At 37.4% G+C, this 16,047-nt stretch overlaps 1 protein-coding gene and 1 long non-coding RNA gene across 3 annotated transcripts in view; one reads left to right on the forward strand and one right to left on the reverse strand.

The window, feature by feature from the left end:
• Positions 1–16,047, forward strand: part of COL18A1 (collagen type XVIII alpha 1 chain) — a 194,795-nt gene that overhangs the window by 25,821 nt on the left and 152,927 nt on the right. The window lies entirely within an intron of this gene.
• The window catches only part of LOC116510092, an 86,150-nt gene that overhangs the window by 19,733 nt on the left and 50,370 nt on the right, over positions 1–16,047 (reverse strand). The gene's annotated exons all lie outside the window — the stretch shown is intronic.

The following is a 16,047-nucleotide window of genomic DNA, read 5'->3' on the forward strand; positions in this document are numbered from 1 at the left end:
AAATCTTCATGGCTCAGTTCAGTTCATCATATTGGGGAAATACCTGGTCACTAGAACTACTTAGATTTATTTTTTTGCCTGAAACCCTGAAACCTACCTGGCGCAAAACAAGAAAACTGATTCAAAAACCAGGAGTTTGAATTCACCCAAACTAGCCTTCTCCAGCCACCTCTTCATCCGAAGTGTAGTCTACCCAAACCTTTATCTATTCACCATTTCCCTATGCATATGAAAGTACCATCCAATGTCCCAATCTTTGATGGGAAAATGGAGAAAAAATTACAATACGTAATATTACACTTATTAACTTCAAGTAGAATTGTACTAGCACAGAACTGGAAACAAACAGATATCTCCCAGACCTGATTATAAGAAGGAAAATCTATGAATGTGCAGAAATGGACAGACTTTATATGAAAATGGAAGGTAGATATTGTCAAAGATATATAAATTCTAGCAGGAGGCTCCTGCCCCTAACAGAAAACAATCCTTCTAGGACAGTGAGGGGCAAAACTTTTTCTTATGGCGTGCCAAAATTGTGCCTGTGCAACATTTGGGTGTGCCCACTCAATTCCCTGCCCAACTGCACATGAGTGCACAACCCCTCCCCAGGCTCCAAAGGCATTCCTGAAGCCTGGGGAAGGCGAAAACGGCCTCTCCTGGCCCTTCGGAACACGGAAACGGATCTTTCAAAACTTCCAGTTGTCCCGTTGGTGCCATTTTTCGCCCTCCCCAAGCTTCAGGAAAGCCTCAGAAATAATGACATGGCATCTATTTTCAAACGGGGGTTTGTAGATAGCAATAATCCATCTACAGATTGGTTTGTTGCTGCAAACAGATCACATTTATTTCTTGGGATGGTTCGCATATCATACTAAGTCCAAAACAAATTGTGCCATTGTACGTGGTCAGTTGGGCTGTGGTCATCCCTGAGTGAATTAATAAAATGTGCTCTACAAGAACTGCCATTGAAGAACAGTTAGAGGTTGCAATTGTTCCAGAAGGTGATGATGTGCCTAATTATGTGCATATCTTGCTATGCACATGTTGCATCTTTTGTATGAGAGCTGCACTGACTCCATATATACTTCTGTGTACAATTCAGTGTGCTAGTTGTCATCTATCAAAGCCTTCATAGTGTGGCAGGCAGGGCTACTTGAGAGACTTCCTTTCTTCAGTTGTTTCTGCCTGTTTCATGAACCTGACAGGAGGGCCATGCTCCACCTCCCATTAATTGGGGAACGTCACCCAGTGGGACCCAGGAAGCAAGCCTTTTCTATTGCCTGCTCTATGGAACATCACCATGTATAGGGTACCATCAAAATAGAATGAGCTATACCCAAACCCAGATAAATTATGTTTTCTGATCTCATTAATAAGCAGATGTCCCCATATTTCTGTGGCTATAAGTAAATTGAATGAGTCACAGTTTTGTTGTTGTTATAGATGTATACAGAGTTTAGATAATAATTATCCTTTTATATGGCGCCAGGCCATTGACCTAGTATGTTTGTCACTCTTTACAGTGGGCTTACAATTTGGGCAGAGCTGTCTGGGGATGCTGATTGCATAAAATTTCCTATGGCAGGAAGAATAGCAGCTGTAATTGCACAAATTTAGTTGCTTGCTTATATTATGATTCCAATGTTGATACCATTTGCTGCATGATCGTGGGCTACCCTGAAGCCCACCAGCAACTGTAATTCAAAGACAGTAGTTGTAGAATTAACATGGAAATCTAGTTTGTTTGGTTTTTGGTGGGCTATCACAAGTGAACCTTGCATGAACTAGATCCAGTTGCTTTACATTCTGCTTTCATAATACAGTGTGGAATTACATATTGTAGTGCCTGGAAAGCAGAACTTCATAAAGGCCATTAGTTAATTGTTGTGTCAGTCTCAGTTTTGAACTTGTGCAAATGCTAGTCTTCCTAGAAAAGGAAAATGTAAAGTATGTGAGCTGATAAATAATGAATCTGAATCTTTGTACTTTCAAACATTTTAATCCCTTTGGCCTGAGGCATAATGTGTCATTCTGAACATAAAGCAGAAAAATAGGTGTATTGTTAGATTATTTTTTAAAAGGGAAAAGTAAGCTCATTCATTAGAAAAGTTGGGCCAATTGACATTCAGTACAGGTTCTCTTTCTCTGGTTTCTTTCCCTTTTTTTTGCTTTTTGAGATGGACCTTATTATTTTGGCCTTTATTTTTTTAAATATATGTTTTGACTGTTTGAGTGGCATATGGGGGAATCACTTCTCATGTTATGTTCTCTGCAATCCCATAATAAACGCCAGACAATTCCATAGAACCATCAAAGAGTTGGAGGTTTATGTAGCTCTTTGCTGCCAGCTGGCAATCATCTGGATTTTTGTAACCCAGATCTGATCATCCTACATGTGAAATAGATGGGGTTGAAAGAAAGTGAATGCCCCCCCCTTTACAGGTTAATCAGTGAGTTCTATTGAATGAGTTCTGTTGAATCAGATCTCCCCAAACCCAGTATTAGTTTTTAAACAGTACAACATAGAACAGGGGTGTCAATCTCAATTTCATTGAGGACCGCATCATTGGGAACCGGGTGGATGTGGCTAGGGTGGGTGCATGCAGCCCTGCCAAGCTCCATTTTCACTGGCAGAGGGTTGCAGGAGTCCGTCACAGCCTCCCAAGCTCCATTTTCACTGGCAGAGGCATCGTGGGCTGGTTGTTGGCTATTTCCAGAGTGGCCCTGTGGGACAGATCTAAGCACCCTGCAGGCTGGATCCGGCCCCTGAACCTTGAGTTTGACACCCCTAATCTAGAAGTATTCTAATAATTACAGATACAGGATATCTGGAGAACCTGGAAAGCAAACCTAATATCATGGGATAGGATAAATTCCTATCCCGTGTTCAGCCAAGGTATTCCTTGATCTCTATCCATTATGTTACTAACCTCTCCAGTTGCTTCTTTTTAAGAATTCCTGGTGATTCTATATAACTAATTGTGGAAACTTCTAATAAAGACATGAAAAGTTATACATTTGCTTTCTCCCACTGGTTTAATAAATTTCCTACATGTGCATATTACTTTTCCAAATAAATTTCCTGATATATCTTATCATTTAATAATATAAGAAGGCATATAGTACTCAGTCAGTTTTAGATCTTCTTATTTTAAGGATATATTTTCATTTTCTTGAGCTGCTCAAATACTAACAATGCATTATTAAAATACCCTGCTCATGACAATGTTAAGTCTGGCTTAGAATTAAAATCCTCATTATTTGAGGAATTACATTTAATTCTTTCTAACTTCCTGATGGATACCTTTTCCTTACGAGTCTGGAATGATCAGCCTAGTACATTCAGTTTTAATTTTCTCAGAGAATAAGAAAATATATAAGTATAGAGAATTCCTGGTGGACAATCTCAGTGATATCATTGCTTAAGCAGAATGGGCTGAGCAGATGATCTGACTTTTTCCTCACTCTTGAGCAGATTTGAAGGGCATACGAGACAGGTTCTATATCAAAGATAGCAAGGTGATCCAGTGCACGAAAAAGAAATCTGCTTGGATAATCCTGGATTTAGTCCAATCCTAGATTTTCCAAAGGTGAAAAATATTGTTAATTCCTTCTTTATCTTGAGTTGCTTCAATGGGATAAAGCAATGCAGGAAACGGCAGGTGGAGTAGTGAATACATAAAAAGTTGCCTGCTTGCCTGACTGTTCTTCCAAGGAAGGCCATAGTTTCTTCTATGGGTGCTAGAACACTTCTGAATCCATTTAAGCTATTTTTCTATTTAGTAGGCTTTTGTGATCTTGTTGCCAGTGGTTTCTCAGCATCCTTAGTATTTCTTATAACTTCCATTGTGGAAATGGAGATTAGGTTATGTCTTCCCTGGTTCATTAGTTCTTTCCTGTTCTGTTTTATTTGTACAATATTTAGAAGAGAGACTTCCCTCAAATGTAAATTAAATGGGAGTTGTTCTTCAGAATATTTATGGAAAATAAAGTACCACTGTGGAAATGCAAAATGCCTAAAATTGAAGATTTGCTTAAAAACTAAGCCTACTATCATTCAAAAGGAGCTGTGAATTTTAACTTTTTTTGACATTTTGCCCTTCCCATGTATCCATGAGGATAAATTACTTTTATAAGTTCCAGTATTTCACAGGAAACCATTATTAATCTGAGTTATTAGCTCAGTAGGGTTCTATCTCTTCCCTTTTTTTTTGACCTGAAGGTGACAATATGCATGCACATGATTTATAGAAGGGGAAAACCTACCTGTCATCTGAAACTGAGTCTAGAAAGAGATTCCTAGACTGACAAATTGAAGAAGATGGGCATTGTATAGATTTTTGTATCTATAATATAAATTGTTTCCTTTTTTCTTGGGGGAAGCATCATAAATTCAAGGCTAATCTTATTTTTGGGTAAATATTGTACAATTTTTGCTTCTGCTTGAGGAAACTCTGTAGGAGAAGAATGTTACAGATGTTTGTCCCGGCCATCTGAATTGGAGGAAGAAGTTAACCCCATCCTGTTCTCCTCCTACCCGTTACATTACACATTTTCACCCTTAAGTCCAGTTTTCCATTTTTGTAGGCTGGGAATACTATGGCTTTTCAGCCTGTTGATAATTAACAATGGAGAGCTGAACAACAGTGTCATTGTAGCATAGAAAAAGAAGATCTAGAAGGGAATTCCTCTGTGCAATATTACGATTCTATTTATGCTGCTGTAATTTACAGGATGAATATCCTTCAGGGCTCATGATGACTTGATTGAAAAGCCAGTGTGCATTTGTCATGTACACATAAAGGTAAAGGTTTCCCTCACACATATGTCCTAGTCGTTCCTGACTCTAGGAGATGGTACTCATCTCTGTTTCAAAGCCAAAGAGCCAGTGCTGTCCGAAGACGTCTCCGTGGTCATGTAGCCAGCATGACTAACTGCCAAAGGTGCATGGAACACTGTTACCTTCCCACCAAAGGTAGTCCTTATTTTTCTACTTGCCTTTTTTACATGCTTTCGAACTGCTAGGTTGACAGGAGCTGGGACAAGTAACGGGAGCTCACTCCGTTACACGGCACTAGGGATTCGAACCGCCAAACTGCCAACCTTTCTGATCGACAAGCTCAGCGTCTTAGCCACTGAGCCACCCCATCCCTCCATGTACACATACTTATTATTAATTTATGTACTCCTCACCTTTACTTTCCATAGTTGGTCATATTTTTATTAAGATTAATAAAATTTCAAAGGCCATGCAAGCTTTTATCTTCTTCAGCCTCAACCATGATATATCATTGCTGTCCTCATTTTATTTGTGGAAAATAATAGATTGAGTTAGACTTTAAAAACAGATCACCTGTTTCCTTCTGCCATAAATTAAGTGCATTTTAAGTTAGCAGTGAGGTCTTGTCTCACTGTTCGTTTTTTTAGTGAGGAAACTATTTCCTCCCAATAGTATTCTAATGAATTCCTTCTGCCTGTATACAGTATGTTGAGATGAACATGGTTTTCTTCCCCAAGTTTGGAAAACTAATTCATGACTACTTATTTTCTTAAATCACCTCTTGCTGACACAGGCATTTGGGAGAATTGGCTTCATGCTGACATAAGAGAACTTTCTCCAGTCTAGTAATAGCACGGAGCTCATCAAGCTTCCCAACCCCTTAAAAATATGTATTATTTATATTCAGTCTTTCCTAATTGCAATGATAACAAAAAAGTAGCAGTAGGGGAAAAAAAGGAGGGAATAAAACCAAGTAAACATTATTTGAAAATCCAAAAACAGTTTAATCCCAACTCCCTCAGGCAGCAGTTTATAGCCCAAAGAACTTTATAAATACGAAAATTTTATTTTCTCCTATTTTTTCATACCCCATTGAAAAAAGGCAACATCAATTATACCAATCAAGTTCAGTGGTGGATAACTTAATTTAGTTTCGTAGTTTTGTTGAAGTATCTTTTTAGCTATCATACTTTAGGATCCTTTTTCTAAAAAATGTTCAATGCCGTTCACTGAAAATACCCTGTTAGCTTTCCTCAAAATTATTGAATTTGCTAGATGGTTTAAATGTGCAGCAAAATAGCAAATAGCATAGCCTAATAATTGGTTATGTGGATGCAAATATTATAGGAAATCTTTGAAAGCAAGTTATGCAGGTCCTTCCTTTGTATGATCTGCATCAGTGTTTATTCCAAGTCTGTTTTTTGTGCTGGACCAACAACTCTCTGAGATGATTATTGGCCAATTCTATGTAGAAATACTATATTAACTGATAGAAATATAATAACAGTTTCTCTTGGAATCGGTGTCATTGGTCGAAGTCCTTTGTAACATTTCTCATTGTGCACATCCTGATAATAGCATGAACATGGCTCATAGAAGAGGAATGGAACAACCTATCTCCCACCCAGTGCCTCAAGGCAAGATCCTATTTATTATTAGTTCCCAAGTCCATGGCTTGGTACTTTGTATTACTGATTTTTAAATAGAAAAAGAGCAGTCACAGAAATTCTTCATATTGAGCTTTGGGCACAAATCATGAATTACTAAATTCATGGTCAATTTTCACATCCCATCAAAGGTTTCATAATAAAGAAATAGAAAGTTCCAAATAGAGAAATCGTTGTTTTATTTAAAATTCTTTCCTTCTATATTTTTTTTTGAAGATGATGATAACGTTTACAGACAAAAACCCATTTCCTTTTTAAATAGAATGGCAGCATAAATGGAAGCCCAAATAGCAAGCTACTTTCAGATATTCAACTGACCTTTTGTGTTTTGTAAACAAGTTTAAATGTGTGTATGTGCCTTTTGCCTAAGTGTGGGAAGAGAGTGAATGTTTTGCAAGTCTGTGGGTTGCCCTTGGAACAAAAAGATCCCATGGAAAATTGTGCTGCAGCATTTTAAATTCTGTCACACAGTCTCAATCTGGAGTAAAAGTAATGAGAACCTATTTAAGTAGCAAATCTATTTTTTCCTTGATTAGAGTCACTTGATATAATGTGTGCATACCTTTTGAAAAAGAAAAGCCCTATTCAGTTAATTCGGTTTTGGTATTATTATTATTATTATTATTATTATTATTTATATCATTTCAAATTTTATGTTTAAGAAGTTTCCAACTTTTGGAATACAGAGCACATATGAAATTTGGGAGGGTTCGTGAGGGAGGTTGCGGCAGAATAGATTGCCAGAATGGAAGTAGTCAATCAAATATATGCATTTACCAGAAGCAAAACTGATGAGTTTGCTCCTCACATACTTATTTTGCCTCCCTGAATTCTCCCCAGTAGTCAAGTTTATATTTCTGTCTTTTGCTTGGGCAGGTTCCTGTGACATTTGTGATCTTAAACACAAATGTTGGTGCAACCTCCCCCTCCCCCTCCCTAAGAATGCCTCTTGAAACTCTGTAGGGTTGAAACTATGTAAAGTCCATTGGCATTGACAGAATTACAGATTATGTTTAAGGTTGGTGCTCTGCTTAGCCTGGCTCAGAAATTCTGGGAGTTAAAGTCCACAGGTCATAAAGGGACCATAGTTGCCCCCCCCCCCCATCTTAGTAATATGCTAGCTGCTCTAAATAAATAAACCATGAAACAATCAGATGGGGCATAAGGCCTCTTGGATGCCAAGAGAAATTAACTCTGCTGGGTGCTGTCTTGTGATCCAAGCACAGTTTGAAGCACGGGCTGTGCCCCTGTGAATTATAAGGAGTATGCAAATACTTAAATATCTTTAAGACATTGCACGAGTGAACAATAAAGCTGAGAAATACAATATGTATCCACTGATTGGAGCTACATAATGTCTAAATGATTAATACCATAGAGAGGTTCTTCAGTTGACCTGTACATTCTCAGAAGGGACCGAGCCACGGAGAACATTTAATCTTTATTATTGGAGATTTAAGAGATAAGTTGAGAGAGGAAGGGGGAACAGCTGGAAAATATACTCTCTTGGGAACATGTGAAGGACAATACTTAGAGGTGGAATTTGAAGGCCACCAATGGTCAATTTTCTCTCAAGGCTTTTATGGGTCATAGATAACGAAAAGAGAAATAATCTTCATTTCTCTAGAAAAAAAAGTTGAAACTTTCCCAGGAGAATCTTCTCCAGGCTACATTTGCCATGTACTTAGTCATTCAAATGTCAGACTCTTTGTGTCATGGCCATGAGCTTTCTGGGTCAGAAAGGAGAAGATATGCCCAGGCTAGCTGTATGGCCATAAAAGCAGGAAATGTATTAAATGCCTGATGGAAGGTGTGTTTGGGTTGGTGGCTACAAGCTGGGCAGGCAGGACTTAGGGTGCTTTTGCCATAGAATTCTCTGAAGAACTTGGGTGCCTGAGGGTAGAAAGGAGCAGAATAATTTTAGTTTATCACACCCTGTTGTTATCACGCTCCGATCTGCATGGAACAGTCTCTGAGCAACTGCGGTGCCTATGGAATGCATTACTCATATGCTGTGTAGATCACCTGCACAAGACATGCCTTTCCTTTACCAGTTAATTCTCCTCCCAGCGATGATGCATGCTTCTTCCATGAACAGACCTTTAGATAAAGGTCTTTAGCTCCGCATTGAAAAGCTTCCTGTATTGATAGGCAGCTTTTGAAGAAAGAGATTAAGTTGATGAACCTCATTCCACCCCTGTGTCTCCTGTCTAAATCAGACTTCTCTGTGGCTGGCCTTTTGGAGGAAAATAAATTACATTAGGATATTCCAATTATGGCACTTTACTGAAATGTTCAGTTTGGCTGTAAGGAGCCAACAGAAAGATTTAAACATCTGTTCAAAAAGCCTGCAGTATACAGATGGGTGCCTGATAGCTTTGCTTGAAAAGATGTATCTTTTGTTCTGTTGTCTTAACTTTTGGAGTTAAAAGCTCTGGATTATTAAATGTTATTGTCTCTTTCTTGGATTAAATCTAATATGGGTTTTGACTTAGGTCTGGATCAGAGGTGGGTTCCTACCGGTTTGGCCCAGTTTGGCAAAAAAAATTGTGTGCCGAATCAGCAGTAATAAGTATGTATGTATGTTTGTATGTATGTGTGTGTGTATACATAAATACATACATACATACATACATACATACATACATACATACACACACACACACACATACAGCGTCCTTCAGTCAAGCTAAGTATCTAAGGACAGCGTGACTTGTTATTTGGGTAACCTTGTCTTTTTTGGGGGGGGGGGCTTTCTTTGTCTTGATTGTACTCTAGTCTCAAGAAATGACTGTACTGTTTCTAGCTTAGTAGATGATGAAGGGATTGTGAAAACAGCATTATTGATAGAAGGATTTTATGAAACTGTAATGTCAATTGTAGTTCCTTTTGTTTTGTCCTCAGCTGTTTTGTTAAGTATGCAGAATGGGGGGGGGGAGAGCTAGTGGAATGACAAAATAAACATTTGCCCCCTCCCCCCTTTTTTTTGTTCTTCTGACTGCTTTCTGTTAAGTTTGGCTGCTGGGTGATTTTTGCTTCAACTTAGGACTTTCTTGTCCTAACTGGAGTTGACAGAATTATTATTATTATTTTTTGGAATTCTGGCTCATTAATAATCTTTGTTGGAGAGAGCCAAGGTTGCTTATTAAACAAGAGCTTAATGTTCTTGCATCATGTGCCTGGATGCTCTCCTAAGTTTTTCCCAGCCTCTAGGCGTTCTTGGCATTTGTGGCACTTTTGTTTGAGCTTGTGTTGTACCTTTTGATGATTGTAAACTGCATGGTGCAATCTGACAATATTAATGTAATCAGATAGTATGTGAAGCAAGGACCCCAGTTTGATGCCTTCTCCTAGTTGGATTGGCCTGCTATTGCCCATAGTCACTGGGGATGCTGGAAGTTCGGTTCAGTATATTTGAAAGGCACTAAATTCTGTGACATAATGTATTGTTGAAATAAAGCATTCTTGCAAGTAAGATGCTTTCAATAATAAAAATAAAAAACAAGATTCAAGAAAATGTAGATCAGTAAGGCCACTGAATGTGGCTTTTAAGTTCTCTATTTACAAGTAAGAGGAATCCAGAAATATTTTCAGTGAGGAAAAGTTGAAACAAAATTAATGTTAGGTTGAAACAGGATTGATTCTATTTTTATTTACTGCTCATCCTGAGAATACCTCTGAGTGGTATCCTACCTTGTTTTGCAAAAAAAAGGGGGTAAAATGGGCTTTGTGTATTAAAATAGATTAAAATATATTTGGCTTATTTCAGAAGCTTGATCAAACTATGGCGTGTAATGAATGTTCTCTTAGCTCTGGAACCTTGCAAGGTTCTGATCTTGCTGTATTGTGGATTTCATTCTGCAGCTTATTAATCAGAGACCTTTGCAAAGAGTTATACTTGAATTCAACTCCTTCTGTAACAAGATAAAGGTTTCCCCTATCCAGTCATGTCCAACTCTAGGGGTGCTCATTTCCGTTTCCTATCTGAGGTAGCCAGGATTGTCCGAAGATGTATCTATGATCATGTGACTGGCATGACATATGCTGAGGTGTATGGGATGCTGTTACCTTCCCATCGAATTGGTACTATTTATCTACTTGCATTTACATGCTTTCGAACTAGATTGGCAAGAGCCGAAGCAAGAATGGCAACTCACTGTACCAAGAAATTAATTCTTTCACTGCAGTAGCATAGCCAGTGTTTTACAGCAGGAAAATCCATCAGGAGAGATCCATTTCAGATATGGAAACATGGAGTATTGCATATGAATGTGTTTAGCAGCTGAATAGACACATAATGTACAATTCACAGTAATTTAGAAATGCCAGAGAGATGACATGATCACAGTACACAAAATGATTAGTCTCTTCTAACTGACAAAAGGATGTCAAAGGCTCTGAAAATACAAAAAGGCTGATCCTGTGCTCTCTGCACACATGAAAGAGTTTTTTGACACAGAATGTCGTGGGTGAACTGAACAATTAATGTATTTATTTCATCATATTTATCAGGTCATCCATCTCATAGATTAAATGTTTAAATTAAAAACAGATCTTATTTTTGACTGTATATTCATTTGTTTTAGATATTTATGAAATCTATCCAATATTACAAGTAATAGATATCTTGCTTCACATGTGTGCGTGTGTGTATTTGCCTTTCTGTCTGACACAATGCATACATACATACATACATATTCTGTATTGTGTCAAATAGATGATAGATAGAAAGACAGACAGACAGAGACATTTGAAATAATATATCTACTTATTATTATAATACACTTGAAAAATATCTGCATGTGAGTCTGTAGGTAATGCTTTACTGAGATTTTAAATATTTAATTATTATATGAAGTGTGACTGTCATCCGATGGGATGTTATATATATATATATATATATATATATATATATATATATATATATATATATATATATATATGTGTGTGTGTGTGTGTGTGTGTGTGTGTGTGTGTGTGTGTTTTATTTGTGCTGATAAATAATCAAATAAATAAATAATCCCAGTAAGGGTATGGCTAGCTGATGAGAGCTAAATAGCTTGAAATAGATCTATACTAGTCTCCCTTTATTTATTTATCAGCACAAATAAAACACAAATATAACAAAGGCAACAGTAAAAATATTGGGTTTCTGTCGTGATGGACTCTTGTGACAAGCCGATTGACAGATGATGGAGGCAGTTAGCTTCCTCCCATGATTGGGGCTTACCAGGGGTTGTGACACTTAATATATACCTTCTTCCCTGGCTTCAGCTGATAAGGAGGAGACCTGTGGCTTAATGGCTTAGACGTTTGCCTAAGATGCAATACAGCACAGGTTCGAATCCCAGTAAGGGTATGGCTAGCTGATGAGAGCTAAATAGCTTGAAATAGATCTATACTAGTCTCCCTTTATTTATTTATCAGCACAAATAAAACACAAATATAACAAAGGCAACAGTAAAAATATTGGGTTTCTGTCGTGATGGACTCTTGTGACGAGCTGATTGACAGATGATGGAGGCAGTTAGCTTCCTCCCATGATTGGGGCTTACCAGGGGTTGTGACACTTAATATATATATATATATATATATATATATATATATGTATGTATGTAATTAGTGTCACAAATACAAATACAACACATATATATGTGTATATAGCACAAATACAACACACACACACACATATATATGTGTGTGTGTGTGTGTGTTGTATTTGTGCTATATACACATATATATGTGTTGTATTTGTATTTGTGACACTAATTACATACACACACACACACACACACACACACACACACATGTTGTATTTGTACTGATAAATAAATAAAGGGAGACTAGTATAGATCTATTTCAAGCTATTTAGCTCTCATCAGCTAGCCATACCCTTACTGGGATTAGAACCTGTGCTGTATTGCATCTTAGGCAGATGTGTTAACCACTAAGTCACAGAGTTCTTCTCCTTATCAGCTGACCCAGGGAATAGGTATGTATTTAAAGTTACAACCCCTGGTATGCCCAAATATGGGAGGAAGTCCACTGCTTCCATTCTCTGTCCATCAGCTCGTCACAAGAGACCATCCAGACAGAAACCCAATATTTTTATTTTTACCAGGGGTTGTAATTCATAAAAACAAGCATCCAACAGGGCAAAAAAGAAAAAAAAGAAAGATGAGTCAAAAACTCTCTTTAGCCTTACAAAATAGGAACTGTTCAAATCTCCTTTATATACTTGGAGATCTACTGTAAATATATAGCTAAAACAAAAGTCTCACTTGAAAAATCGATTTTAAAACTATTACAGTATTGACATTAAGAACTATTTTCAGATGTGAATATTAAATGTTAGCATTAACCATTGAGAAATATCCTTACATGATAGAAAGAACTTTTTGTTAAGTTTTTGGTAGCAGCCTATAGTGATTAATTACTTGCAGAGGGTTATCATCTGTACTGGTTTAAACATAACAGGTACTTTAATTTGTGATATTCCTTTTTATTTGTTTTCCTTTTTATTTGTTCGTTTTATTCCCTTTTTCTTTTTTTTTCTTTTCTTATAGTAAATACCCTGTATATAAATGATTGCAAATGGAATGTGAAAATTGAATAAAATATTTTATACACAAAAAAAAATAAAAAAAAAAAATTGTGATATTATTTAATGAAAACGAATAGGAATCATACTATACTCCCTTCTGCTAATAAGAAATTTGGTGAGTAATTATCAAATTTGATGAGTAGTTCATGAGTCACAATATATGCAAAGAGATTTTGCTTCTAGTCTAAAGTATTGATTAAGTGATAAGGGCTTAAAAATGAAATTAAAATGAAAAAAGGCAATGGCTTTTAGTTGAGCCCTATTCTGGAAAAGTTCCTAAATTAGTCTCAGAATGTACATACATAGAATATTGTTGGGCTTATCAAGAGGCAGCTATCTTGTCCTTAGCAGGATCAAGTAGACATTTTTCAGAGAAGGCCTTGGTCATGCTATCTGTTTTTATTTAAGATTCCAGAAGTATACCAGAATTCAGTCCAGTAGTACCTTGACTTGCCAGATCCAATATGTATCATTCAGTGGTGGGTTCTTACCATTAGTGGTATGGCAGCCTGGGTCGCTGGAACCGGCAGCGATACAGGCCTGCCAGGTCCCCAAACCGGTTCCCTGATCTCTTTTGTTGTTGCTGGCATGTTTCTGCGCATGCGCAGAACAATTTTCAGTCAACTGTGCATGTGCAGCAATACGTGGTAGGCGCGTGAGAGAGCGAAGCAAGCAGCGTGTGCACAAAATGCCCTCCAAATGAACTGGTAGTAAACTGGTTAGGAATCCACCACTGGTATCATTGAGAACAATACCTAGCCTTTTCCTTAACTTACAGGTAAGCAACTTGGATCTCACCAGAGGTTTTTAACTACAGTCCAACATTCTCTTGGCATTGGAAATACCAACTCAAGGTTATTCAAAGTTGAAATCCAAAGCAATTTGAGAACCCCAGATTTTCTTCCCTTGGCTTAGCTTCTGAAAACAGTTTTAAGAAGATAATTTGTAGAGATTCCTCTCTTTCCTGACTGTCAGGTTTTGGTTTCTATTATTGGTTTCTATCCCAAAGATTGAGGTTCGGCATTGTTTCAGTGTAAATGAAATGGGTGATTCCTTAGCATATGTTTGTGTAAACAGATAAGATTATAAAACTGGATGTATTTCTATATGGATAGAATTGATTGGTTGTGTGCCATCAAATAGATTTTGAGTAACATTATTTTTCATTGAGTAGCCTTCTATCAGCATATGCCTTCCAAATATATTTCTGGCTCATCCCAGATTGGGAAATGCCATCAGAGGAACACATGATTTTCAGTGGGGATGCATGACAAAATTCTATATGTTACGAACCATTAAAGAAAATATCTCTTAACAAGGAAGTGCTATATTGGCCTTATAAAATATTACTTTCTTAGTGCTCTATATAATGTGGATTTCTGCAGATCTCCACTGTTTATGTCAGAGGCATAACCCAGCATATTTATCTGAGGCAAACATAGACAATATCTAGTTTTCTGAATATTGTAGACCTAAAACTCTCATTATTCTTCTGCACTGCCATGCTAGAAAAGGTCTAGTACAGGGGTGTCAAACACAATTTCATTGAGGGCCTCATCAGGGTTGTATTTGACCTCGGGGGCCAGGCTGGGCATGGCCAGCTCAACATCTGTCATGTTGGGGGTGCCTGTGGTGGCCCAAGCACTCTCCCAGCAAAAACAGAGTCCCAAGCTCCATTCTAAGCTATGATGGCCTCCTGCAACCTTCTGCCAGTAGAAACAGAGCTCGGGAGGGCTGCCTGCAGGCCTCGCGAACTCTGTTTTTGCCATGTGCCATAATGTACCAGGTCAGTCACGCAAAATTTCGCAGTACATCTATTCTTGGATGAATATAAGCACATAACTTGCCAAATGGCATTATTTTCAAGGGCGACAAAGAAATTTCATACAGGGTTTTGAAAAAGAAGTGTCAGCTGGCTGTAATAGCTATTATTTTCAACAAACTAATATTTAAGGATTTATTTTAGCTTTCTTATGTGTGTGAAAGAATTGGAAAGCTTAATTGCTAACATTTTAGCTCTGTGCGGTAAATATTTGGTTTTTATTTATCCGCTGTAGTTTTTGTTTGCAAATACAAATAAATATTTCTTGTATTGAGCTACAAAACTTTCAGAAATATTTTGATTTCTACAATTCTGAATGAAACAGGATACCTTTATGTTAGGTATTGTGAAGGTATTGTTTATGAAAACCTTGAAAAATATAATATTATAAGATTAATGAGCCAGTTTGGTCAAGTGATTAAGGTACCAGGCTAGAAAGCAAGAAACTGTGAGCTTTAGTCATGAGAGCCAACTGGGTGACTTTGGCCCAGTCAATCACTCACAGCCCAACCCACTCACAGGATTTTTTTTTTGTTTTTTTGTGGGAAAAATAGGAGAAGGGAGCTGTGTTGGATATGTTCACCGCCTTGTGTTATTTGTAAAAATAATAAAAGTGGGAAATAAATATATAAATAAATAAATGGTTCCAACTGCAGGTTTAAATATCTTCCATAAAAATGTCATTGAAGAGTTTTCTATTGCTTTATTTGGGGGACCCCTCCCCCCAAAAGACCATTTTCTGCAAAAGACAATTGATAATTTTGGCTCAAGTGCAAATTATTTTCACAAAGGTGTCCAATCAATATAATTCCCACTTTTGCTGAGAACAAAGTTGTATCCAATATCCATTTTCATTCTCTGTGAAATATTTAATGCATGAGTGGAGCTGCACAGCGTGGGCAAATAGATGGAAGGTTAAATAAACTATCTGCAGCTCTCCTAGCAAGTTTTTTAGTTGAACATTCTCAGATCCCATTCTGTCCTTTTCAGTCTTGAAGGTAATTTATTAATGGGGAAGGGGGCTGCGAAGCACTGTGTGAAGAGGTCACATTCCAGTCATATCCCCCTGTCACCTTATCTCTGGTCTGTCAATTAGCCCTAGGTGAAGTAAAACAGAGTCAATTTATCATTCTGTGAAAACTTAGAATACTGGAATTCTTCCTTTCCCTCC

Source organism: Thamnophis elegans, chromosome 1 (genome assembly GCF_009769535.1).
Source record: "Thamnophis elegans isolate rThaEle1 chromosome 1, rThaEle1.pri, whole genome shotgun sequence".
NCBI classification, from domain to species: domain Eukaryota; kingdom Metazoa; phylum Chordata; class Lepidosauria; order Squamata; family Colubridae; genus Thamnophis; species Thamnophis elegans.